The sequence below is a fragment of the Herpailurus yagouaroundi genome, unplaced genomic scaffold (genome assembly GCF_014898765.1).
Source record: "Herpailurus yagouaroundi ecotype Mexico unplaced genomic scaffold, PumYag 195, whole genome shotgun sequence".
In the NCBI taxonomy this organism is placed as follows: Eukaryota; Metazoa; Chordata; class Mammalia; order Carnivora; family Felidae; genus Herpailurus; species Herpailurus yagouaroundi.
The window spans coordinates 1,300,321-1,326,787 of NW_024412426.1; the positions used below are offsets into that span (position 1 = coordinate 1,300,321).

Consider the following 26,467-nt stretch of genomic DNA (forward strand, 5'->3'; position numbering starts at 1 on the left):
AAGCTCTGATCTGTTAAGGTTTTATTTAACTTTGGCCCGTTTGTCTGCGGGAGAGAACCTCCGTGCCTCTAGATAATTTAAGCCAGCCCCCTGGTCTGCCGGCCCCAAGCCTTTTCGTCCTCTGCCCCTTCTCCAGGGTGCTGGAGGGATGCTGCAGGGCAGAGGCTTCCGCCCTGGCTGGGCTGGAGGAACGCTTAAGAAGCCTTTTAGGAGGAATCTCCAGATTTCAGTGCAAAGCAGCCAAATCAGAATGTGAGGGGCAAGGAAAGGCGCTGGGGGGGGGGGGGGGGGGGGGGGGGGGCGGGGGGGGGGGAGGGAGGTGGTCTCTGGAACCTGGAATGTGCTTTTTGGTTTCGCTGGTTTGTTGAGGCTTTTTAATGATTTTCACACAATCAATCAAAACCTGTCAGAGTCTCTAAACCACCATTACAAAAGAAACTTGCATCTTGGGATGAGCAAGTTCTTTTCCACACTAAGGTTCTCAGAGTCCGGTGGCTGGGATAAGGTACCGAAAGGTCACAGGTGCAAAGAGTGGGGCACGTGCAAACAGGTTTTGGGTCTTGGTTTCATGACTTACTGTGTGACCAATGCCGAACTACTTAACCTCTCGGATCCTCTATTTCTCCATCTGTAAAATGGGGGCAGTAGCTCTACTGACCTTATACGATGACTGGGAGATTTAGCTGGCATCGTGCATGTAGGGCACCTAGTGCACAATAGTTCTTATCAGTGACTTGAAACGTTTTGTGTGCGTGCGTGCATACGTGTGTTTTTAATTTAAGCAAGTGCTGTATCTATTCATCTTTGTTGGTTTCTTCCAATGATCACCCCGACTGTTTTCTGGAAGTTCCTTTAGAAGCTGGGCTTGCTGGGTCCACCGCAAACAAGTGAAGGCACTGCCCCCTGGCCATGGCCGGCAGGGCGGGGCCTCCTGAAATCCAACAACTCTCGGGAATAAATGGAGACACTGCTGACGTGGGGCCCCTGTCTTCAAAAGCTCCAGGCGGTCCAAAGGCCAACTGTTTAATTCAGCAAACTCTCCTGGAGCGAGGAGTTGAAGGAAGGGAGGATTTTACATTCTGTTTGCAGCTTCCTGGGAGTCCTCTATCCCCTGCTTCAGCCTTTTGTATGTTGACTCATCAGAGCCTAGAAAGGAACAGCGGAAGCAATCTGGTGTTATGATTATAATTGTTTATGCTTCTTAATATTATCATCATCATCCGGATCATTTCTGTTGTTATTCTTACTTAATGTCTGAAAGACCCACGGGGCTCTCGGGGTTTACACAGCGGAGATGCCAGTTAAAGCTGTGGCAGTGCTGGAGGTCAGGCTCCTGGGCTGGCGGAGGCAGCGAAGACAGTCACTCTCTTTCGCTCACCGCGGGGTCACCTTCCACCCACAGCTCCTGGTCCGTCTGCCAGCCCTTCTCAGAGACAATCTGTAAGTCATTTCCCAGGGACTTAAGGGAATTGCAAACTTACCCCTTCTGCCACTAGATGGCAGGCAACGCGACGTGCCTTTTCCAAGGATGGTATTAACGGCAGTCGTAAAGGATCCCCCTCCGTCTCCAAGCGTTTACTCCTTTTAAAAAATCAGCAAATCTCAAGCTCATTTCTGATTTCAAGCCCAACTTGCTCCACCTCTGCGGGTACCCCGAGTCGGCCTGCTGTAATGCGCTGCCCTTCAGGGATTCATAATCACAACCCTGATAACAGCAAACCCCCGTGACTGTGGGTTTTATGGGTTACAAGGCACCATAGGACCGGCAGGGCTCTTTTGCATGCCGCATCTTATTTGACAAGCGAAGGTACATCCAGTGGGGCTGGCCACAATGCAACTTCATTATATTGACCCACAACGCACGTGCAGTGTCCCGCTGATCCCTTCACATCTGCTTGATAAGGACACAGTGGCTACACAAGGTCTTAGAACACATGGCAGGAGTGGAAGGTACTGGGCAAGTGACAGCCATTACTTTAGCTCAGTCTCTCTGGGACCTGAAGCTGGCCCACCCACTAGGCTGGCAGCTGAAAGGCCAAGTTTACCAGACTAGGTACTTTGGGTACAGCATTTCCCAGTTTGTCCTAGTAATGCCATGCCCGGACGTGGTGGGGTGGGGGGGTGGTCTGTTCTCTCCTCACAGAAAGGAACCAGCTACAGCTTGTCATTTGCATATAGCCAGCATGAGTTAAGTCACCCTTGCTCTTCAGGAATAAATTAGTTCATTCAAGAAGGAAACAAATCCTGTGTGTGTGCGTGCGTGTGTGTGTGTGTGTGTGCGCGCGTGGGGGGGGGTGTTATTCCGAGGGGTTGAGAGTGGGTAAGAGGATGGAAATCTACTTGTGTGAGATTATTTTCATCTGCTCAGTTTTATACCTTGGTCTGAAAAAGTCTGATTCCTTTTATTAACAGACGAAGCTTTTTCTCCCAGGCTGAAGTTCAGCATCACACTGACTCTGCATAGGTAGGTAATGATATATTGCAGAACTCATTGTTTTCTGGTGCGAACTACAAATGCCACACATTTGTTCATGACATCAGCATAAAAGCCAAAAAAACATATCGGCTTGGGGAGTGAGTTTGTCCATCAATCTGATGTTTTTATTAGTGCAGCTACTTAGCTGTGGGTAAAAAAAAAAATCATTGTATTCCAATAATTAAATACAGCAGGTGACTGTAATGGCTTCCACATTAGGAATGCTGCTATTTACATATTGCATATATTTTATTATAAGGCTGGAGGGAAATGAATTTTGCATAGTTTTCAAAAAAACCTTTGTTGCAGGTGCAGGTTACAGAAAGCCGTAGCTGTTTCCCTAGACTGATCTTTAATCAAGTGGCTTCCTCTCCAGGCAGCCACTGAGCTGACACTGTTCAATCTCTCTGGGTCACCCACTATCCTGAGGCTCCCAGCGCTGGCCTCCGCTGGCCTTTGGCGACATGACTTGCTACTTCTGAAGGCCAGTTGCGTAGCAGGTGCAAATTCCGTGATGGAACTTGCAGAATGGACAGCGCAAAATCTCCCCAGCTTCATTTCATCTGCTGTGCCCCGAGCAGACTTTATAAAGCAATAAAGACCGAATGTCCAAGGACTTAAAAGCAGTGTGCTGTGTTATCATCATCAATTTATGAAACTCCCACAAGGAAGCAGACATGATACAAAACATACAAATTGTACAGTTGCCGCCTCCGGAAGTTTAAAGAGCAAAGAACAAAATGTTGAAATTGGATATTACTTTCTCTCTCACCTCCTCTCTCCTTCTTCTCTCCCTTTTTCTTTTTCTTTTCTCTTCTGCCTTTGAGTTGGAAGGTTCCCTCTGGCAATCCGAGCTTGAAGAAGGCTCTGAATGTAATAGCTGAGAAGATAGGTGTGAGTCAGTTCTAAACACTGGGTGGGGGCTAGGGCAGCAAGGAACAGTCTTGGGGTGTGTGTGTGTGTGTGTGTGTGTGTGTGTGTGTGTGTGCGTCTGTGTGTTGGAGTGAGTTAAATGGGGATAAGAAAGAAGGAAAGGGGGGGCGCCTGGGTGGCTCACTTGGTAAGCATCCAATTCTTGATTTTGGCTCAGGTTATGATCTCAAGGTTCATGGGATCGAGCCCCGTGTAGGGCTCTGGACTGACAGCAGGAAGCTTGCTTGGGATTCTCTCTCACTCTCTCTCTCTCTGCCCCTCTACTACACACACTCTTACTCTCTCTCTCCCCAAATAAATAAAATTAAAAAAAAAAAAAGAAAGAAAGAAGGGGAAAGGGCAGAGGTCCTTACTGTATCCCTGTGTTTCCTCTATTCGTGTATCCTGTTTTCTCTATCATTGCATCCTCTGGGCATTACTGGCCACAGGGACCTTTTCAGGACCTCCTTTGCTGCTTGTGGGCAGGATCACCAGCCTCATTGTTACTGTATATTGTCACCCTCAGTATTTCCAATGTGTCAGGCATTATGGAAATGGGGCTGATGGCGCACGTTCCCATCCTTAAGGAGGTCATAGGCTTGTGAAGAACACGGTTCTCTAACCCCAGTACAGAAGAACGCATCCTAAGAAGGTTGAACAAAGTGCTATGGGAACGAATAAATCTGCCCAGTCTGTCTGGAACAGCTTCGGAGGAGAGGGGACAGTTTTCTTACAAAAGACTGAAGAACTGAAGGGATGCTGTAGGATTCTAGGCAGAGAGAAGGACGTGTACCTAACACAATAGCAGAAAGTTGCAGTCTCTTTGTGGAGATGATAAATCTGGATGGAGAACGTTGGCAGTTGGCATGGCGATGAGAAACACGGAGGCAAGAACACTCCGTTTTCCATCTTACCATCTACAAACCTCCCACAAAGGTGAACTTCTTTTGTTCTATTTCAGTGTCACTATTCCCAGGTTAGAATTTGGATTGACCAGGGTCACGTCGGGCAGGCACTGTGGGACAATCCTCTAAGGCCATGAGGCATCACAATGTTTCGACCAGGTGGGGTCAGATACCAATCCCTCAACCAATATCACGTAACTGGGGCATGAGGGCAGGGTTGTTTTAACATGGCTGCCTCTGCTGTGGATGGAGACAGGGAGAGATCCTTGAGGGGGAGGGGGAAGGTGGTACCAAGCAGACAGCTCCTCGGGGGGCCCAATCCACAATGACTCAGCTCTCAAACCACAAGAACGGTGCCAGTTTTGAGGAGGCACAACACGGTCTGACCCAGTCTGCCCCCAAAGAGATAGACAACCCCATTTGGAATTCACTACAGCATCTAATAACTTCACTGCCAGGAAGTGCTTCCTTCTATCTAACTGGCTATACTCTAAATTGCCTTGAGAGAACATAAAATATTCATCCCATGACCACAGGCTCAAAGACGGCTACTAAGTGTTCTCATAATCTGTCCCCTATAATCAACTGACTGTCAGTAACAAGCATCCTGCGGAGAGTAAGATCCAGTCAAGGCTCACGGGGAGTTTGAAGTGTGGCATCTAGGAAGACAGCAAAGAAAAAACAACCCCTGACCAACCAGCACGAGAGCATTTGGGTGCCTCCATTTGGGCGGAACTCACACGCCCTCCCTGCCCATCTCCACGCTAGTTGAGGGTTTGGACGAAAGGTGGTCAGCTTGAACGGAGCGCTCCTCTCCACTCACGGTTATTTCGGGAAGCTCTTTTTAGCTCCAGGCCTGGGGGTCCCTGCACACGGGGAAGCAGAGAGAGGGCTGCTGGTGAAGCAGGATCCAGCAGACTCCCTCGATGTCTTTGCCCAGAGGAGGATGGTACCCTGAATCTGCATTGCCCTCCACTGACCCTCAGCACTTCCTGAAAGGATGCGCGGCCTGAAAACCAGGACGCCGTGGGAAGGGAAAGCGGCAGATCATTCCTCCTGGGAATCAGGGTCGCGGCCTTAGAAGGGCCACGAGGGGCCACGTCCACTGAAAGCCAGGGCCGAGAACAGAAAATCCCAAGCATCCGGATGGGACTAGGGTGCGTGTGGGTGGCACGCACGCATGACGATGTGATGGCCCTCACTGGGTGACCTGGTGACTCTGCCAGCCCTGGGGGCAACACAGTTCCGGAGCCACCGATCTCGGCACCCTAACGCCTCAACCCTAACCCTAAAGTCTGACATGAGCAGAAAACAAAATCCTCCCCCTGCGGAAGGGTGAGGGGTGCGGGCGGGAGTCTGCATGATTTTTCTGCACTAATTGGAATCTGAGAGCTCTATTTTAGCGGAGACCCCAGAGAGAGAGCCGAGTGGTGAGTCGCGGGCACCAGGCCGGGGCAGGGCTTGGTCTGGGGACGCCGCGGCTGGCCTTGTTCAACGCGAGCTCGGCGCGCCCTCTCGCGGCCGCTCCGTTCAGCGCACGTCTCGGGAAGCAGCTGGCCACCACATACGAATGGACTCCGCGTAGTTAAGCTGTCAGGTCTAATGTATTTATTTGACTCTCTGCTGTTAAAATGATTTCTCTACAGCACTGCGGTTATTTACGGCTATTGTCAGTACAAGGCGATGAGAAGGCAGCAGCAGAACAAAACAACAACAGCTGAAGGAAAGGTTCTGTCTGGGAGGGTTAGGGGGCTTGGTCACAGCCTTTCCTGTGGCTGCAGAGGCTGTTTGTTTACTTAATCTGCAGCGGGGGCTTTTGAGCGCGCTCATCCATAATGCAGAACACATTGCCCTAGGCCCTCAGCCCTCAGCCCTCAGCCAGCCCTGGCAGGAGCTGGTGGAGGAGCTCCGACCCCCAGGGAGGACAGCCCCTACCCCTCTACCGCCGGGAACATTTTTCTAGAGACCCGCTGACTGGGTCCAGACCAAGTCTTCTTTACTAAGAGAAGGGCGAGTCCTTATCCGGCTGGACCCGGGATCCGGCTGTCCTGTGGTGTCTCATCTTCTACTTTCTACTTTCTAGGGCTGGGTTGCTCCGAACGTGGTACCCAGATTGGCACCGTCCACACTACCTAGGAACTTGTTAGGAATGCAAATTCTCAAGTCCCAGCCCTGCACAAGAAAGCGAAAATCAGGAGAGAGAAGGAGCCCTCCAGGAGGTTCTGATGCAATGCTCAAGGTTGAGAACCACTGGCCTGGTCATTAAGCCACCAAGATAAACCTGGCAGTGTGTTTACAGAGGTCAGTGGCCCCGAGCTCCTGAAACCTGGTCCCTCCTCCTCCTCCCTCTTCTTTTAAAGGTCCAGTTGGTAAACGCGTGGGCTCGGAGGCAGGATAGGCTAGTGGCTAAGGACAGGCCTTCCAGTCGGTGCTCAGACTCAGCTTTGTGACCTTTGAGAAATTAATCTCTATAAAATAAACACACCAATAATAGACTTACAGCGTTATTATAAGGACTGAATGAGTTAATACAGCAAAGCTCTTGGAAGAGTGGCCGGCCCGTAGTCAGTGTTCATAAATGCTAACTATTGGAGTGTTTTGTAATATTGGCTTTTACGTCCATCTGCCCAAGTGCCAGCCATCACTCAGAGTTGTGGTTTGTGGATAGATCACTCGTTGTCAGAAGAGCCGGGTTTATGTACAGCCTTTGCTGCTTATAAGCTATAGCCCTCAGAGCAAACCACTTAGGTTCTCTGTGCCTCAAATTTCTCATCTAAAAATCAATACCTACCTCAAGTTTTCATATAAATTATCCTATTTATTCCTCGCATAAGCCCTTGTGCTAGGAAGAACAGGTCTGTCCCTGTGCCCGTTGTACAAATAAAACAAGCAGGACTCAGAGAGGTCAGGTCATGTGCCCAAGGTCACACAGGGGGTGGGAGATGGAATCAAGACCAGAATCCTTTTCCTCTGACTCCTGTCTAATGAATTTGTATGAGATCATGCACGTGAAAGCCCTATACATATGATAGTTATCATTATTATTTTGGAAGAGCAATCAGAAGAAAAGCATCCCATTTTCTGCATACGAGTCCAGGAAATTAACATAAGAAACCATAAAATCTTTCTGGGAAGAAAAAAAAAGAAGAAGAAAGAAAGACAAGAAAAAGAAATCAATACCAAAAAAAAAAAAAGACAGAGAGAGAGAGAGAGAAACAAAACGAAAAGCACAACATTCTGGTGTCAAGATTGAGGGTAAAACGCAGAATTAAATGGAGAAGCCACACCAACATTTCCCCCCTTCTCGGGAGATCTGTCTGTGTTCAGGAAAGGTGTAGGATTGACAGCGGGAGCTGGCGGTCTATTTATCCGGGGACAGGCGAGGCCCGTCTGTTTAGCATTTATATAGTGCTTGTCTCCTCCGCAGCGTCTAGTGCAAGTGAGGAACCCGGTGGATGGGTCATCGCGGGCGGGGGATCAGAAGAGCAGCCAGGGTGCAGGAACGGGAGGGATCCCGCGACGACAGGAGGGTCTCAGCAAGAGCCCCCAGTGAGGCCGAGACCCAGGCTTGGAGAAGCCTGCGGGTTTGCCAGTGTGGCTCTTTGCAGGGGATCTGTCGGAGGAGACCCAGGAGGGGAGAGCGCTCAGAACGCTCCCACTGGGAGGAAAGCTGTCTCCCCCAGGGGTAATGGAAAGCAGCCTCCTGCAGCCCCCTCCCCAGCGAACCACCTTAAACATTGCTTCTACCCCGCATTCCTCTTGCCTAGAAACCTTCCACCAACCCCCCTTCTCTCTCCCTGAATCCATCCTGTTTCTCTGCCTGGGGTCCAGCCCTGCTCCTCCCTCCCCCTCTCGTTTCCCTGGGCCCCTGGGGTGGCAGTCCCTGCTGGAGATGTCCTGGGATGTGGGGGCCGGACACCTGGATGTAAAGACCCAGCCCTCGATTCTGGTTCTGTTCCTAGGGACTCAGAGCCCTGAGCTGGTGTTGTCTGGGTTTCACCTGCAGAAAGGTGCGGGGCTCCTTTAAAGATGGAAATTTGTGAAACACCTATAATGAGTCTCAATGAGCTCTTCTTCTTCTTCTTTTTTTTTTTTTTTTTAACTTTTCCAGGGGTCTAAGGAATCTGTTTGCTCCGGGGGGAAGATGAGGATTTGTTTTTAATATAAAGAAGGCAAAGAAAGAGAGAGAAAAGAGTCAGAAGCAGGAATTTGCATCCAGACGAATGGGGTTATTGACTTGGGGTGTGATTTTTAAACATTTCTTAAGGTCCTTTTTGGTCCAGCATGAATGCACCCCAGGAGACTCACCTCATGGTCCCCTTGTTCCAAGGCAGCCAAGCCATGAGACTCTGCTCAGGGGGACCAGGGTTATTTTGCAACAGGTACAGGAAATGGTGACAAAAACAAGGCGGCGAGAGGTAGAGAGGTAGGAGAGGGAAGCCTTGGCTGGGAAGCGTTGTCTGAAATTGCCCTCATTGTTTTGCTCACTTACCTGTAGGGGCTTGGCTCTGGAAGGTGCACTCCCAGGATGCCCTGCGGTCACAGCCACAGCAGCAGAGACCTGGTAATGCAGTGTGGGCAGGCACAAGCGCTCCCTTGCTGGGGCACCTGCGTGGCTCAGTCGCGTAAGCATCTGACTCTTAGTTCCTGAGCCCGTCCCCCTTCCTCAGGCTCCACACTGACAGTGCAGAGCCTGCTTGGGAACCCTCCCTCTCCTCTTCTCTCTCTGCCTCTCCCCTGTGCACGCTCTCTCTCTCTCCCTTGCAGCTTAGCTTTCTTGGGCCTCCTTGACTTCCAGTGACGTAGGTGGGACCCAGAAGCACCCCATCCACAGCGGCACCAGTGTGGGAGGGAAGGCAGCTGAGTTGAAATCCAGTAAGATGGCCAGGAGCTCACTGTGACAAGAGGAGAGAGGGGGCGTAATATTGTGATTTATAATAAGAGATATGTATTTGGTCTGCCTGCTGGTTTCAGGTTCCCAGCTCCTCAAACCATTGGGATTTCCTGTGATAAGAGTGATAAAGATGTCTTTTATTGCGTTCATGAAGTGACTTTGGGAAAGCCTCTGGGTCACCTAAGGAAGGGGGCTGGTGGCCCATGTGATTGGAGGGTTGGAATGTTCAGTCCCACCCCCCCTTCCCACCCCCCCACCCCACCCCACCCCCCGCCTCACACACCACCAGACTTCCAGGGAGGGGAGAGAGGGGGAGAGAGGCTGGAGGTCGAATCAGTCAGCGACAAGCAATGATTTAATCCACTCTGGGTATGTAATGAAGCCTCCACAAAACCCCAAAAGGACGGAGTTTGGAGAGTTTCCAGGCTGGAGATCACGTGGAGATGGGGGGGAGTGCACCTGGAGGGGGCATGGAGGTTCCCCGCCCTTCCCACATACCACACCTTGTGCGTCTCTTCCCTTCCATCTGGACGTTCCTGAGTTGTGTCCTTTTGTGATACACTGGTGATCTATGACTCAAATGTTTCTCTGCGTTCTAGGAGCCAGTTAACAGAACCTGAGAAGGTCACGGGAACCGCCAATCTACAGTCAGTTGGTCAGGAGAACAGGGGACAACCTGGATGTGCCTGAGGGTGAGGGGCGAGGGGGTGGTCTTGTAGGGCTGAGCCCTCACCCTGTGGAATCCGAGCTGTCTCCAAGTGGAGAGCGTCAGAATTGAGGCCAGCAGAGCACCCAGACACGGGAGGACTCAAGGACGATATAAATGCTTCTTCCCCAAAGCCGAGTGAACCCCTCCCTCTGCACACCACACACCCCTCACCGTCTTAAAAAAGAGCAGGAGGCAATGGGGAGACTGAGTAATTGTCCCCAGATTCCGAGCATTGCCTTCAGGGAATGTTTAACAAAATGAAGCCTGTTGAATCCACGGTAGAGCTAACAGTAATCTCTCTGTCGCCATTCAGAGGGCCGGGGCTTGTCAAGAAGATCACGTAAGACACCACATTGGCCGAGTCTATGAGTCATAGAGAGGGAATCAGCAGCAGCTCCCCCGCCTTCCCCCCGCCCCCGACAGACGGAGGCTGTGGGCTGTTCATCTTCAACCCTCCACTGCGTGGTTCTGCTCAGCCTGTCCATCTCAGGCCTCATCTGCCCCACCTCATCTTCTCCAGGAGGTGTCTCTGAGTCCTCCAGCCTCCCTCGGTGGCCCCTTCAAGTATTCCTTCCTTCGCGCGCACGTCCATTCGTGAAGCCCAGACCAAATCCTCTTATGCTATTCGGGATGCAAATGCGGCCGAGGCACAAGGCGTTTGCAGATGAGGGGAAACGTCCCCCAAAGTCTTCCAGCGTCTAGAGACCTAGATGCTTAGAGTTTATGTCCATACGCTTGCTCGTGCTTTGCCCAGAGCTGATCCTTCGTAAGCACTGGTTGAATGGATGAAGGACAACTTGATCTTGGATTCTTTCCCTGTTTGTTCTCCCAGGCATGCATGGGCAGGGCTTCCACAGCACATCACCACCAGGGCGGGGGCGCTAAGCCTCTGAATTGCTTCTCGGGTTCCAGTGGGGACTACCAAGTGCCTCTCTCAGCTTCCCAGGGTCACACGAGGCTGTTGTACAGGGAGCAGCCACAGCATAAAATAACAGGTTCAGTGGCTTGGAACCTCTACTTTTCAGCTAGGGATTGTTGTTGTTGTTGTTGTTGTTGTCGTTGTTGTTGCTTCTCAGCCCAGGGGAATGATGGTCGTGGCGAATCAGTCCACCAGTGTGCCGCTGACACCTGTTGATTCATCCTCTGGGGAAACGGACATCACTCCATCTCTCTTCTTCCTCTTTATCTTGTTGTCACCAGATGGGTCCAGTCTTCCGCCTCAGAAGCATCCTGCAGGGTTCCCCAGCCTCCTGTGTAGATAAGACCCAGCCCACCCGATGTACGCTCTCCCAGTTCGCTGACATTCTGAATCCCCTTTATCCTCACGGTCAGGACCGTGCTCCACCCCGAGTACATATGTAATAGACTGTTATTGAACAATGAGGCACATTTTTTTTTTTTTTTACCCTGTATGTAATATGTCAGGTCTCACTTACCCCACTTGGAATCCAGGCACCTCTGAACTCAGCCGCCTCGAGACTCACGGCTCTGGAGAGAATCCCTCTAATCCAGGGCTTCGGACACCTCATTGCATCTGGCGGAGGCCAGGATGTTTCTGAGCTTGGGCAGAGTGACCCCTCCCATCCTTGTGTCCTCCACACTTGCCCCCTTCCTCCCGCCCCCATCTTTATCCATCTTAATTCTATTTACGCTTTCAGTGACCTGCAAAGGCCCTTAATGAGGGTCCGTGCTGCCACAGGCCGGTCCACTTCCCGTAAGAAGCCCTCTGGCGACGCCCGTCTCGGGGCAGGTTCCCGGTGGCCTGCCATGGTGTCCATTGCCTCGGTTTACTCGTGTTCTCTCGCTCTTTCACCTGCCGGTCAAATCGTGTTCCCCCTGCTACTGTGAAGCTTCCCTGAAGTCGGGGATGATTCCAGTCTCTTCTTCAATCGTCTTTTAAAACCCTCCTCCACTGCACTCTCGCGACACATCCCAGGACAACCACACTTGCACCCCCACCTCGTAACCAGCACCGCTCTGGGTACGCAGCAGGCGCTCAACAAATACCGGTGTGCTGTTGACCTCTCTCCCTTGCTAATTCCTGCGGCCAGCTCCTGGTGACTTTTCCAAGTCCCTCGGTCCTCTAAGTGCCGGGTTCAGGGCATCTGCGTTCGGTAGACCGTTTCGAACGATTCTCTTACATCTACCCTGGCCTCATCCAGCTCCTCTTGAGTTTCTGGCAGGGAAGACATAGGGAAGGGTGAGGAAGGGACAGGGATCTCTGACCCTCCTAGCGACACAGGCAGGGCATTTTCTGGCATTGCCACGTCAGCATGCACGGGAGGAAGTACCTGCTTGGCAGAAAATGCTATCGCTCTGAGGAGCAGCTCGCGGTCAGGGCCATTTCAGGGAGCGTGCGTGGGCCAGCCAGTGGTGCAAAACAAGGAGCTGGATACGAAAGGAAGTGACGCCACCCTGGGACCCCGTTCTCAAGTGTCAAAGTGACCTAAGGATATTCCTAACAAAAGGCTGAACCTCCATTTATACTGTTGGTATTTGGATGTTTGTCACAATCCTAGAGGGTTAAAGTGCATACAAAAATGGCATTGTCTTAGCCTCATCCCGAGTCACATGCAGGGGCAAATGCCGCGTAACCACATCCCCCGTCTGGGGAATTTTCTGACCGAGCTCGTGGCTGATACATCAAAGAAAGGAGTCCGTAATGGTGGGAGTTCAGGCATCCGCCAGGCAGACTGAGGAGGCATCGAGTCCTTCTAGGGCCCGAAGCCTTGGGTCACCTTCCTGCCAGCCTGGCAGCAGTTACGTCTGTGGCTCGTGGAGCAGGCGACTCCCGGAGCCGCGATCGGCACCTCTCGAGATGTTTTCATTGCTCTTATGTGTGCATTCATAGCTTACTGCATGCAAACCTGGGCGAGGCATAGCATCCCCAACGAGGGGGAAGCTCTGGATATGAAAGGACATAGTCGTGGCACAGTCATAGGAATAGCAGGCATCACAGCTAGTGCATTTGAAGATCAACCTCGCGCTCGCTGTATTAGACTCTAAGCATATGTTGCCAACGTCACGCCCGTATAGCCAGTAAGAGGGCTGTGATTAGTCTCTGTGGACAGATGAGGAAGCTGAGGCTCAGAAAAGGTAAGTAACTTTTCCAAAGTCATCTCTGCAGTGAAGGGAGGGCACCAGGATTGGGAGCTGTCCGTTGCCTGCAAATCCCGGGGCCCTCTTTGCACTCTGCGGCTGGAAGGGTTTTGCCAGAGGGAGGATTGGGAGAGAAGCGAAACGCACGAGGCGGCTGCTTGCCCTCCCAACCTGCGCCTTCTCCCACATTCCTCTCCTCCAAGCAGGAGGGCTGGGAGCCCACATACAGACTCTTGCCATCAGGGCAACAGCAGCTAGGATGACTTTTTGCGAAAGTGCACATCTATTTTTGGAAATGTTCTAGAGCATAAGTATATAAAAGGCTGGGTCAGACAGTGCCTGGGGCTGTGGGAGGGGGAGGAGACCTGACACTCCAAAGGAAGCTGGAGCAGCGGCTTCAAAAAGGGTTTGATATTTTTCCCCTGATTTTGATCTTAAAAATGTCTGGAGCCCCAGACAGCCACCGGCAGCTTTGGCCAATGGGGGTTCCAACCCCCACGACCTCACTGCCTTGCTGCAAAGGCTTCTAGTTAACAGAACTCTTTTGTGCAATGGAAAGCCAGTGAGCATGAGAGACAGAAAAATGCTGGGGTTGACAGAGACAGCTGGTTGCTGTGGCAAGGCTTCAGAATTGTCAACGGAACAACACATTGGAGACGGCGAGAAATGCCGAGGCGCTCCGTGTGATCCGGGAAGCGTGCTCCTTTCAAGCCCTGACACCTAAGGGGTTCCGGTGTGATGCCTCAGCCCGTTTTCTTCCTCCTGGACCAAGAAAACAGATGACCAGCCACTCATCTCCGGATCTCTCAATCGCTCCATCTTTGACCAGTGACAAGATGGCATTGATGTGTTCCCAGAGGAGTCTGGTTTCTCTGGGGTGACTTCTTTTTTTCCCCCCCTGTCTCATGCTTCCTCTTTTCTGAGTAGTTTTTCCTGAGTGGAGACAACAGAAGTAGACATCACGCTTATCCAGCCACCATTCGATCACACGGTTCACGTCTGAGTGACAGCCAAATGACGTGAATAATGCTACATGCGCGATGCCGTTGGGCGCCCATGCTGGGGACAGCACTCAGCCCTGGGTCTCTCGAAGAGCTGTGCAGCCACCCGTGCAGTGGGATTTCCAGAGTGCTGGCTTGGGCGTCCTACCTCCCCCAGACCTCACCTTCCCTCTGCCTCTCCCACCCCTATATGCAAAAGACTTCTGTTTTCCCCAGGTTCAAGTCTCAGCACCGACGCTGACTTCAACCTCCACTGTAAAAACTGGCACCCAGCTCCTACAGCCCCAAAAGCAATTGTTCTAGGAATCTTGAACCTGCTACTTAGAGTCTTCTGTCTCTAAACTGTCCGCACGCGCGTGCACACACATGCACACACACACACACACACACACACACACACACACACACCAGCCCTCAATCATATCCACTCTTCTCTGGCACAAGGTTGACTAAATATCTAAAGATATGCCCTGACCTTTCACACAGCTAAATGTCTTCAGATGTTGCCACTTTGATTATAATCCTTGCCTTCTCCTCCTATTATCTCAAACGCCAACCCCATGAGACACATTAAATACATAATGCATTTTGACTTGCATCTGGGCTCTGCTGTCTGGTGTGGGGAGGTTACAGCAGAAGCATATGCCTCCTTCTTAAAATTCAATTATTCAAATCCAATTTCTTCTCTTGCTCCCAGTCCTCACCAGCACGCAGTCTGGGACTTTTCATCAGATCACTCAAACTGCCAGCACTGGAGCCAGAAGTTATTGGCCTCTGTCCAATTCGATTCAGCTGCCCTCTGTTGTTGTTGCTGTTATTGTTACCATGCACCGTTCTGGGCACCTGGGGCCAAGAGGTATAGGAGACAGAGTAGAAATTCTTAAGAAGTTCATGTCCCAACACATAGGGGGACGTCTGTGCCTTTAACCCCAATGGCCCATGACAAGGGCAATTTTAGCATAAAAGATAAAGCAATATAACAGTGCAGAAAAGAAAGCAATTAACTATTTCTGCAGTGGGAGTAAGGGATCGGTCAGATAAGATCTCTTATCTATAGTATGGGTGATGAAACACTACATGCTCACAGGAAATAGAGATTAGAGTCAACTAAAGCAGCATTAGGGTGCCAAGCGTTATTCTGAACCCAAGGGCAAGGGTGGGGCTGGGGGCTGGGTATGGTAAGAACGAGAAAAGAAACCACTGCCTACAGATAGCTGCTCTCTTGTTTCAGCCCCACTGCTCAGCTCACGCTTTTCCTCTCGCTCGTGTGTCCGTGCACTTCACTCCTCTTTACCCTCAGAGACCCCATTAATCCTTTAAAGGTCCGATGTCTCCTTTGTAGATTCCTCACCCCTCACAAAACTAATTACTCGTCCCCATCTCCCTTCGTTTTTGTGTTTGCTATTCGGTGGCATAGCATTTTTTTTTTTTTTTTTGGCCCAATTCTTGTGGAGTAAGTCACAAATGCTTAGCACATCAGAGACACTACATAGATGCTCTTTGTGTTTGAAAAGTCAGTGGCAAATATAAACCCGGCAAAAAGTACGTATTGAGATACGAAGCATGGTTTTGGGCAAATGATAATGAGAAGTATGGGCCACTTTTCTGAGCTATAGAAATCTTTATCCGCCTGCCTGCTGAAAATCCTCTCGGATAATCCTAAAGGGACCTCACATTGAACTCATTAATATCGCCCAGAGCACTCCAAATTTCCAGTTGTCCCTCTTTCTGTGAAGGGTATTGTGGTCCATAGGATTCTGTGAGACAGACAGCTGGGGTAACTTTGGATACCTCTCTCCCACGTCCATCATTTTATGTCCCTCGGTTTTATTTCCCAAATGTCTTTTCTTCTCCATCTGTAGAGCCACCACCCTGTTCCAAGGGGCCATTATTTCTCTCCTGGAATGCTGTGACAGCCTGCCCAGGGCTCCCTGGGTCTCCCTCGGCCCCCTCCAACCTACCCCAAAGTCCAAGGCTCCTCACGTTGCCTTTTAACCATTTCCCATTGCCCTGAGGTAAAGACTGAAATATCTCCAGATTTCAAGGCCGCGAATGGCCTCATCCAGCACTCTGCAAGCTTTTCTTTTCTACAGAGCAGTCATACGAAATATTTGAGGCTTTGCAGACCATGCAGTATCTGTGGAAACGACTCAACTCTGCTGTTGTAACAAGAAAGCAGCCATAGACGATGTGGAAAAACAAGCCAAAACAAGCACATCTGTGTTTCAAAAAAACTTTATCTACAGGGGCGCCTGGGCGGTTCAGTGGGTTAAGCGTCCGACGTTGGCTCAGGTCATGATCTCACCATTCGTGGGTTCGAGTCCCGCATCAGGCTCTGTGCTGAGCGCTCAGAATCTGGCGCCTGCTTTACATTCTGTGTCTCCCCGTCTCTCTCTCTGCCCTTCCCTCACTTGTGCTCACTCGGTGTCAAAAATAAATAAACGTTCAAAAAAATTTTATTTACAAACATAAACATCTGGTGGGATTTGGATTTGGCAGGCAGGCCACAGTTGGCTGACCCCTGGCCTCGTCCAAAATGACCACTCTACCCTACGACCTAACAATTGTAGTACTAGGTATTTTTTTTTAAATTTTTTTTTTAACGTTTATTTATTTTTTGGGGACAGAGAGAGACAGAGCATGAACGGGGGAGGGGCAGAGAGAGAGGGAGACACAGAATCGGAAACAGGCTCCAGGCTCTGAGCCATCAGCCCAGAGCCCGACGCGGGGCTCGAACTCACGGACCGCGAGATCGTGACCTGGCTGAAGTCGGACGCTTAACTGACTGTGCCACCCAGGCGCCCCAGTACTAGGTATTTATCCAAAGGATACAAAACTGTTGATTTAAAGAGGTACATGCACCTCAATGTTTATAGCAGCACTATCACCCCAAATGCCCATCGACTGACAAATGGATAAAGAAGCTGTGTTATAAGGTGCCCGGGTGGCTCAGTCGGTTAAGCCTCTAATTCTTGGTTTCAGCTCAGGTCACGATCTCACAGTTTGTGGGTTCAAGCCCCACGTCGGGCTGTGCACTGACAGTGTGGAACCTGCTAGGGATTCTCTCACCCCTCTCTCTCTACCTTTCCCCTGCTCTCTCTCTCAAAATAAATAAAATAAAATAAAAAAAAAAGATGTGATACATGTGTACAATGGAATATCACTTGACCATCAAAAAGAATGACATCTTACCATTTGCAACAAGATAGATGGAACTGGAATGTATTATGCTAAGTGAAATAAGTCAGTCATAGAAAGCTGAATACCATACGATTTTTCTTATATGTGGAATTTAAGAAACAAAACAGATGAAAAAGGGGAAGGAAAAATAAGATAAAAACAGAGAGGGACGCAAGCCATAAGAGACTCTTAAATACAGAGAACAAACTGAGGGTTGCTGGAGGGGAGGTGGGGGGGGGATGGGCTAAATGGGATTAAGGAGGGCACTTCTTGGATGAGCACTGGGTGTTACATGTAAGTGATGAATCACTAAATTCTATTCCTGAAACTATTACCACACTGTTAACCAGCTTGGATTTAAATAAAAAAAAATTTTTTTTAAAGCAAAAAAATGACTAATTTTTAAATTTGAAAAAAAAAAAAAAATGGTCACCCCAGCTTCATCTGTCTCCACTCTCCCCTCCGTTGCCTGCACTGACCTGATCCAAAACATGGCTGAGCCCTCTTCTCCCACAGGACTTGGCCCTTCCTCCATCTGCAATGCTGCTCATCTCTTTCCCCTTCCTTCTTTACCAACTTTACCCTCTTCCTTCCAACCTCAGCTAGAAATCACTTCTTCAGGGTGGCTCTTCTGGACTTTCCAGCTAAGTCAAGTCGCCAGCTAAATGCTCTAGAAACGTCTTTCTTTTCCTTCACAGGCTCTTCACGGTTTGTAAACACGTATGTATTCGTGTGATTGTTTAACACCTGACCCTTCCCCTTGGCCAGTAAGTGTCATGAAGGTAAGTCGTGTCTTGCTCACCATTAGCCCCAGTATGTTCCTAATACACTGCCTGGCACATGGTTGGCTTTGTTGACGAAGGAATTAAACTAAGGAGCAAATGCCAAAGACAGACCACATAGGTAAAAACCATAACTGAAGAACTGACTGAGGTTGCCCTATTGAGGTGAAAATTGTATATTACTACAAACTTTCTGAAGAGCAATGTGTCACGGATATCTTAAAACCCTTAAAAATGTACATATCATTTGATTTAGCAATCCTACTTCTTGGAATTTACGTAAGGAAATAACCATGAATGTATGCAAATATTTATGTATAAAAGTTTTCATCATACCATGATAATCAACTCATTGTGAGCATATTGAAAACCATCTAAATGTCTCAAAAAATAATAGGGCTTGAGTTGAATAAATTCATCAATGAAAACCACTTACTATGCAGCTGTTAGTAATAATCTTTTAAACTCATATTTAACGACTTGAAAAATGGTCACAATATAAGGGGTAGTCAGCGCTGGCTACACGATTTGCATAGCCGGTAGAAAATGAAAATGCGGGGTCAATAATCAGAATAAAAGTAACTTGCCTTTCTTCAATGATCTCTCAATTGACTTCACGTGGCATCTTTTTGCTGTTTAATGTGGTTCTAAGTAAAGAAAAATTAAAAATGTAAATTATTACATGAATTTTACCATTCATCTTTCCAATGTGCAATGCAAGTTTAAAATGCAAATAATAAAACCACTCAGCTCGATAGCAGGATTACCGAAATTATACAATTCATATTTCGAAGTTCGTACACACATATACTTCTTTCTTGCCAAAAGTGTGGAAACGCTGCACGAAATGAACCCACTGTTTTTATTTCACTTCTTGAGATGTGCATAATCTACAACACTCTCTACTTTTAGCTGGCTGATGAGTAGGGAAGGACTGAAATAAAAAAGAAGAAGGGGTGCCCGATTTTTTTCCCTTTCCTTCCATTTTATCATTTTTGGCACAAGTGACTGGCTCCTAGAGGGAAGGGGTATGAGCGGGGAAGGATGTGGCAAGGTTTCTCGGGCACCTGCGGTCTTCCTCCCATAGAAAAAAGTTCTGGTCCAAATGGAAAGGATGGCTTCCCGCGACTATCAGCATTCCCACTCGCTCAGTCAAAATGCAACACCCTTACCTGGCACTCGCCCTCAGTACCAAGAAAGACCCATGCATCGTGGACCCACAATCCTGTGCTCATGGAGCACTGTGACCGCTACCTGCAAATGGGGCAGCAGGAACAAAAGTCATCTCTGTTGCACAGATGTCCTGTGCTCACAAATACGTCCTGGGGAGCTTCACTTACAAACAAAGCAAGTTCAAAGAGAAACTTCTTAAGAATTTCACGATGGCAACAGCAGAGCATGGAACCAACCACAGGCCACACACTCGTGAAGTTAGCCCAGCACTAAGTGGAAAAATTACAGTCTGATCTCAGTTTTGCTTTGAAAACCAACCCCCCCCCCACACACACACATACTTCCAAACACAGGCAAGCGTGCTCGCACACATATACACTCACATGAATACACAGACGTGTTTAAAAGATCCAAAAGATACACACAGAAATATCAATATTAGCTATCTCCAGGTTTTGTGAATGGTTTCTATTTTTTGCTTGGTGCTCTGCTGTGTTTTCTACGGTAAACATGCCCTATATTTGCAATAATAAAAGAAACTGTGTGTTTATATGGCTGCTGTTTAGGAAGTCAACCCTTTGTGCAGCCACAGTGAGGAAAAATGTCAGATGGGCGAACAGACCCTCCTCAACGTGTATTCTCGAAGCAGCAGCCAATTTCATTTTACCACTTAGAAGCGTGCTTTCCTCCATTCCCACCAGGATGGGGAGAGGGTGCCAGATGGCAGAAGGCTTTGTAGTCCCTATAAGATAGCTTCATCTATTGTTGGTACAGTTTAAGCACTCAAAATTGTGTCACCTTCTAGGCTTTGCCAATAATGTCATCATTTGATATGGAAACGATGCCTACTATTAAAATGGTAATTTGATTTTTAAATATGCTTCAGCAGCCAGCTTGCTCTGACTGAAGTATTTATCTTGCTTTTCCAAACCCTTTCTTCTTGAGCCATAATACAAGAGCAGAGAGAATTAAGTTCAAGTGTGTGCTATCTCTTCTCCATCCTTCTTTTTTTCCCATTCTCTCTCTTGATGGATGGGATGGGTATGGCAAGTATCCCTAGCCTAGAGGATGTCAGGAAGTGAACTCTGGTTGTTGAGATTTCACTACCTGGACGACTGCCTTGTTCATCATTTCTACCAAATGCACTTCACAGGGCCTGGAATATAGTAAGTGCTCAGTAAGTATGTGTTGAATGAGAGGCACTTGGGTGGCTCCATCGGTTAAGCCTCTGACTTTGGTTCAGGTCATGATCCCATGGTTGGTAAATTAGAGCCCTGCATCAAGCTCTCTGCTGTCAGCACAGAGCCCGCTTCAGATGCTCTGCACACACACCCCCCGCCCCTCCCTCTCCGGTTGTCTCTCTCTCTCTCTCTTTCTCTAAAATAAATAAACTTTTTAAAAATATATCTGTTGAATAAATAGATTGTCACGTGTCCGTGCAAATGAACGAAGTGAGTGATTTACGCAGTGAGTCTTCTTAGTTAAAAGTTACCCTTTGATCGCAGGCGGTAGAACTGACTTAAAGAAGGGAGAAAGTAGAAAGCTACATATATGGTGGCATTTGAACAGGCCCAGACACTCAGCTCAAAAATTTTCTACCAAAATGCCTAGAATTCCACCAAAGAGATTCATTCCTTTGGGTTAAATCACCTATTTTCTAAAGCAAACAAACAGCACTTTAATTTTTTTCCAGCGTTATTGAGATGTAATTGACATGCAACATTGTGCAGGTTTAGGGCGTAAAGGGGGCAATGTGCTGATTTGATACACTTATATATTGCAAAATGATTACCACTGTAGCATTAGCTAACATCTCCTTCACATCACATAATTACCGTTTCTTTTTTGTACTGAAAACATTTAAGATCTACTGCCTTGGCAGCTTTTAAGTGTATAGTACAGTATTATTAATGTAGTCTCCGTGCAATACATTAGATCCCCAGAACCCATTTGTCTCACGACTGCACATCTGTACCTTTTAACCACATCTCCCTATTTCCCCCACCCCTAGGCTCCTGACAACCACTCATTTTACTCTCTGTTTCCATGCATTTAGCCTTTTTAGATTCCACACATACATGAATTCCACACATACAGTAATTTTCTTTCTTTGATTTATTTCACTTAGCATAACGCCCTGAAGGTTCATCCATGATGTCACAAAAGGCAGGATTTCCTTCTTTTATATGGCTGAATAATATTCCATTGTCCATATACATCATATCTTTATTCACTCATCTGTTGAAGGATCCCTAGGCTGTTTCCATATCTTGGCTATTTTAAGTAATGATGCATAAACATGGGGATGCATATATCTTTTCAAATTAGTGTTTTCCTTTTCTTCAGATAAGACTCAGGCATGGAATTATCGGACCCTATGGTAGCTCTATCTAGGATCTTCTGAGGAACCTCTGTACTGTTTTCCAAGGGGGCTGTACCGATTTGCATTCACATCAGCAGTGCACAAGGTTTCCCATTTCCTCACATCCTTGTCATTTGGATTAAATAATTTCTAAAGCCTCCTTTCAAAATCCAAAACTCCATAGGAGAGGATAACACATTAACCTTTTATTCTTCAGTATAATTTAGCCTATCAGTTAACTAGCATTCACCTAGGAAAGTAGAGCTGGGGTTTGGATGGGAAGAAAGGATCAGGCATCCGATATGGTGCCAGAGAGGAGTGCCCAGGATGCAGAAGGGTAGCATGAGTGCTCTGGGGCTAGAAAAGAGAAGGGAGAAGTGAATAGGGGCCCCACAAGGGAAGAAAAAGAAAGAAAAAGAAATTGAATACATTTAAATAAATTTCACCTAGTTCAAATCTTCCCTTGGAAGGATTCTCCCTTTCATTCTTTCTTTTTTTTCAATATCACTTTAAAAAAGTATTTTAAAGTAACTTCTACACCCAATGTGGGGCTCGAACTTACAATCCCGGGATCAAGAATTCCATGCTCTACCGACTGAGACAGCCGGGTGCCCTGACTCTCCTTCCTATTAATTGGTTTTCAGTGATGCCCCAGCGCTATCTGGCCACTCACCCAGATCCCAGCCTCTTAAGTAAATGCATCTCCATTTACTCTGTGCTCCATTCCCGTGTTCAGTGTCTGGCAGGGCTGGGGGAAGGGGTTGGTGACAGGATGGAGAAATTAAACCTTTACGAAGGTTCAACCCCACCATTGCAATGGAGCCTTGGTAACCGAACGAGGCATCCAAAACGGGAGTTGAGTTCCAGGTCTGACTCCAGTGATTTCTGGAATGGAACAAGAGGGAGAATGGGACAAGAATGCCAAATGGGGCCTGGGTGGCTCAGTCAGTGAGTGCCTGACTCTTGGTTTCAGCTCAGGTCATGATCTCACAGTTCGTGGGTCTGAGCCCCATATCGGTCCCGCACTGACAGGTTCTCTCTCTCTCTCTCTCTCTCCCTCTTTCTCTGACCCTCCCCTGCTAGTACTCGCTCTCTCTCTCTCTCTCTCTTTTACTCTATCCCCTCCCCTCAAAATAAATATATGAACTTCTAAAAACTAAAATAAAAGGAGAACGGGACAAAATGGAACACAACCAAATGAAATGGATTGGAATTGAAAGGGGTGTTGTTGAATTTTTACCTGGAGAATACAGCATTTCAGCCATGTAAGAATAAATCTGAGAGAAGAATCAAACATTTAAAGAAAAAAGATGAATAATCTGTCTGGAACATTTAGGTTCAGGAAAATCTAAGTTATTAATGGGTGTTGGCCACGTAGAAATGAAATAATGTCCCTCTCATTCACTTTGTATTTGTTTAATGCAGAAATTGGCTGGATGGCATTACTAAGATTTTATGATGAAGAGATGTTTGAATTCCAAGAAACAAGTAACCCAATCTCAAGTCCGTATCCCTGCCAAGCCTAGTTCAGCATCCAAAGTGGTAAGAGATGGAAAAAGAAAATGAGAAGAATAAAAACAAGACATAATTTCCTTCCTTGTTGAATCACGAAAAGGTTGCTTTATACTTCTTCCTTCCCACATGGTGAGCCTCCAGGGAAGAGAAAGAAATTTCCAACCTGCTTACCCAAATCATTATCAGAGTAGATTAGAGCTATGCACCTCGCATGCAAATAGACCAGCTTGACAAAAATAAAATAAAATAAAATAAATTGGGATTTAGATAACAACAAATAAACTGGGTAGAAGGCTCATTTGGGTGCCTTGCCCTTGCACCAATGGAGCTGAAATTAAGTCAGGGTTATTGAACTGCTTGGCTCCCCTCTGTCCTGACTTCTTACACGGGACTCCTCCCCACACGGATGCACCTGCCCCAGCACACACGCTCTGTCTCTACTTCAAACTAATGGTTATCATCACCCCCACAGATGTCACATCGTCAAATGGCTCTGCCTGTGTCTCTAGGATGCAGCCAGGTACCACAGGCTCCCTGCCAAAACGAGCCATCTTCTCACCTGTGCGTCCCTCAGAAAACACCTTCGGGCACTTACTTTCTGGATGCATTATTCCAGCCATGCTTCCTAACCCCTTTCTACATTTCCCCACCTCTCATCAACTCCTTGTCTATATCTCTGAGGACCACTTGTAGCAAAATCTTACAGTCAGGGAGGTTCGCCTTTCAGTTGTTCTGCCGATCAGTTGGGCCATTTCCCCATTCTTGTCCCCTTTAGTCTTTTGGTGCCTTCAAGCTTCCCCCTCTCGCCCATCAAAACCTGCTTCTAGAAAGGACTCGCTTGTCACTTATTCTCTGGTATGATTGCATTTTTATCTAAGACGTGTGGGCTTTAAGCTCCATGAGAAGTCTTCCCTTGGTACCCCAAGAAGGACCTTTCAAGTGTTAATGAGGAGTTGGGGAGGAGAGGTTCTCTGTGACTCTGCAGTTCTACCTCCCAAAGTAGTGCTTCTCAAAGCATGATCTGAAGACCCTGAGTGTCAGAATCACCTAGCGCACTGATTAGGCACGGAGTCTGCGGGACTGCTTCTGCCCCCTCAAAAGCCGCTAAAAAAAAAGACCTGTTGGAGTGAGTCCGGAAATCTATCCTTTAAAAAAATCGCCCTGATGCTTGTGAAGCCCAGCAGAGTGTACGAACTTCTGATCTTGGGACAATCCACATGAAATGCTATACCTGCCCAGCAATTAGCCTCCTTGGTGATCACCTAGGTCCACCTTCATTTCCCAGATGTGGAATCAGCCCAGGGCCACCGCATGGCTTACTGAACATCACACACTCCTGGGCAGCAGAAGAGGGTCCGTTCTAACACAAGCTTCTTGACTCTAAAACGAGGACACGCCCCCTTCACTTCCGAATGAGTTTAGGAAAGAAGGACCTAAATCAGGAGTCCCCTTACGCAAAGCAACTGTTGAAACTGGTGCCTAAAAGCAGAGCAACATCTTTCAGACATTCTTCAAGTTACAGTTCATCACAAGCCCACATGCTCAGTCAAATATTACTTAGACCTGACACGGAGATGTCAGGCAGAAAGCGTAACTGTCCACTGAGTGCTGGGAGACTTGACAGGAGCCTTCTATCTCCTGGTCCTATGCCCGTGGTTCAGTATGTCACATTGGACCTAAATCTCTGAGCTTCTTGAATTCAGAAATTCCTTCACCTTCAACTGCATAAGCATATTTGGTCAGGACAGTGGAAAGCGGCTGCCAGAAAATAATCAATACTGGAAAAGGAAACAACGTAAGCTGCCTAGCTAAAGAAGTAAAGATTATAGACCTCGAAGGCTCTGAAAGGAGCCTTTTCGAGCCCAAAGAGGCCAAGGAGAACTACAGAAGTAGAAGGAGATTTTGGAAACAAAGATCATGGCAGCGATGACATGACCAAGGCCATGGTCATGATGACTTTGTGAAAAACGAACTACTTATAAATACCAGGAGGCTAGTCTATCATGTTGAGAAGGGCGTACTTAAAAACACCTGGTCTAGAGGTGCCTGGGTTGCTCAGCCTGTTAAGTGTCACCTCTTGATTTTGGCTCAGGTCATGATCTCACAGTTTGTGAGCTCGAGTCTCATGTCTGGCTCTGCACTGACAGCACAGAGCCTGTTTGGGATTCTCTCTCTCTCTCTCTCTCTCTCTCTGCCCCTCCTCTGCTTGTGCTCTATCTCTCTTTCTTTCAAAATAAATAAACAAACATGGAAAAAATGTTTTAAAAAGACACGTGGTCCAACGCCCCTTCTGAGGCGTGACTTCCCTCACTCAACTCTTCCGACAGCCCCCATCGGAATTTCCAGTGCCTATGTGACTACTCAAGATGACACATCTTATGTTTGGATCTTCCCACTTCTAGAAAGCTCATCCTTGTGTGGAACCGAAACCAGACCTCACCCACCCAAAGAAAACAGAAAACAAGAGCAGAGGAGCAGAAACCAAATTGCTATAAAACCCACACAAGAGTCGGGAAAAGGAAAGACCTTTTGTTCACCATTGGGAGATTATATCATGGAGCAGGTTTGGGAGTTGGGTTTTGTTTTCTGTGATGTGTGGAGAGTGTGTTCCACCCCAAAAGCTTTGACTCCTTGCTAATTCTAACCATTCCCCCGAGGGCAATTTCCTCCAACTAAATAAGGTTCCTCAGGTGTAATGAACTGTAAAAGAGATGAATAGACTCTTCCCCACTTGTAAAACCATCACAGACAAAGAGCGGTTGAAACACCTTGCTTTCTTGTTTCCTTTAGCCCAGAGAAAGTGAAGCAGATGGTCTCCAATATACACTAGGCTTTGAGGTCCAACTCAGGAGCACAGGGCTTCAAGACAGCAGGAAGGATGGAGCCAGACCAAAGATGACCACCTTACTGCTGTTTGTCCTGCATGCGATAGTCTTAACAAAGCTCGGGAACTCTTGAAAAAGGCCTCTGAATCATTAAACCACACGCAGGATTCGGTAACCTCTAGAAATTGTCCTTCTGAGTGTGGATTCTGCAGGTACTTCTTCAAACCTGGAAAAGGCTTACTTCTCTTAAAAAATTTGACCCAAGCTCCCCCAGCTGGCCTCGGGAGCTTGCACTAGGCTCTGGGCAAGGCTAGCACAAGGCAGGGAGAACATCCATCTTTGGTTGGAAGATTATGAGAATAAACCGTCTCTCATGGCCCTAACATGTCTACATGGGAGTAGGTACACAAACACCTAAGACTTAGAAAGGATTAGGATATTTATAGCAGGTCTTTCTGAGCCTGGGAAATGGAACACTACTGAGCAAACGGAAACTAAAAAAATCATTATTAAGCTAAAAATGTATTCAGAGACAGATTTGCCTCTCCATGTTTACATGATTTCATAAAATAAAAACAACTCCCACCCGCTACACCACCACCCCACGTTGATCCTAATAGACAACTAGCTGTAT

At 47.9% G+C, this 26,467-nt stretch overlaps 4 long non-coding RNA genes across 4 annotated transcripts; 1 reads left to right on the forward strand and 3 right to left on the reverse strand.

The window, feature by feature from the left end:
- Positions 1 to 5,878: 5,878 nt before the first annotated feature.
- Positions 5,879 to 8,662, reverse strand: LOC121011716 (uncharacterized). The gene is made up of 2 exons (XR_005781721.1): positions 8,294 to 8,662; positions 5,879 to 7,906 (listed from the first exon to the last, which is right to left on the reverse strand). It is a non-coding gene; the product is annotated as an uncharacterized LOC121011716 (long non-coding RNA).
- LOC121011714 (uncharacterized) lies at positions 6,534 to 26,467 on the forward strand. Its single transcript, XR_005781719.1, has 3 exons — positions 6,534 to 6,594; positions 17,875 to 17,958; positions 25,799 to 26,467. It is a non-coding gene; the product is annotated as an uncharacterized LOC121011714 (long non-coding RNA).
- Positions 8,719 to 10,320, reverse strand: LOC121011715 (uncharacterized). The gene is made up of 2 exons (XR_005781720.1): positions 9,686 to 10,320; positions 8,719 to 9,297 (listed from the first exon to the last, which is right to left on the reverse strand). It is a non-coding gene; the product is annotated as an uncharacterized LOC121011715 (long non-coding RNA).
- Positions 10,356 to 12,163, reverse strand: LOC121011713 (uncharacterized). Its single transcript, XR_005781718.1, has 3 exons — positions 11,904 to 12,163; positions 11,333 to 11,430; positions 10,356 to 11,146 (listed from the first exon to the last, which is right to left on the reverse strand). It is a non-coding gene; the product is annotated as an uncharacterized LOC121011713 (long non-coding RNA).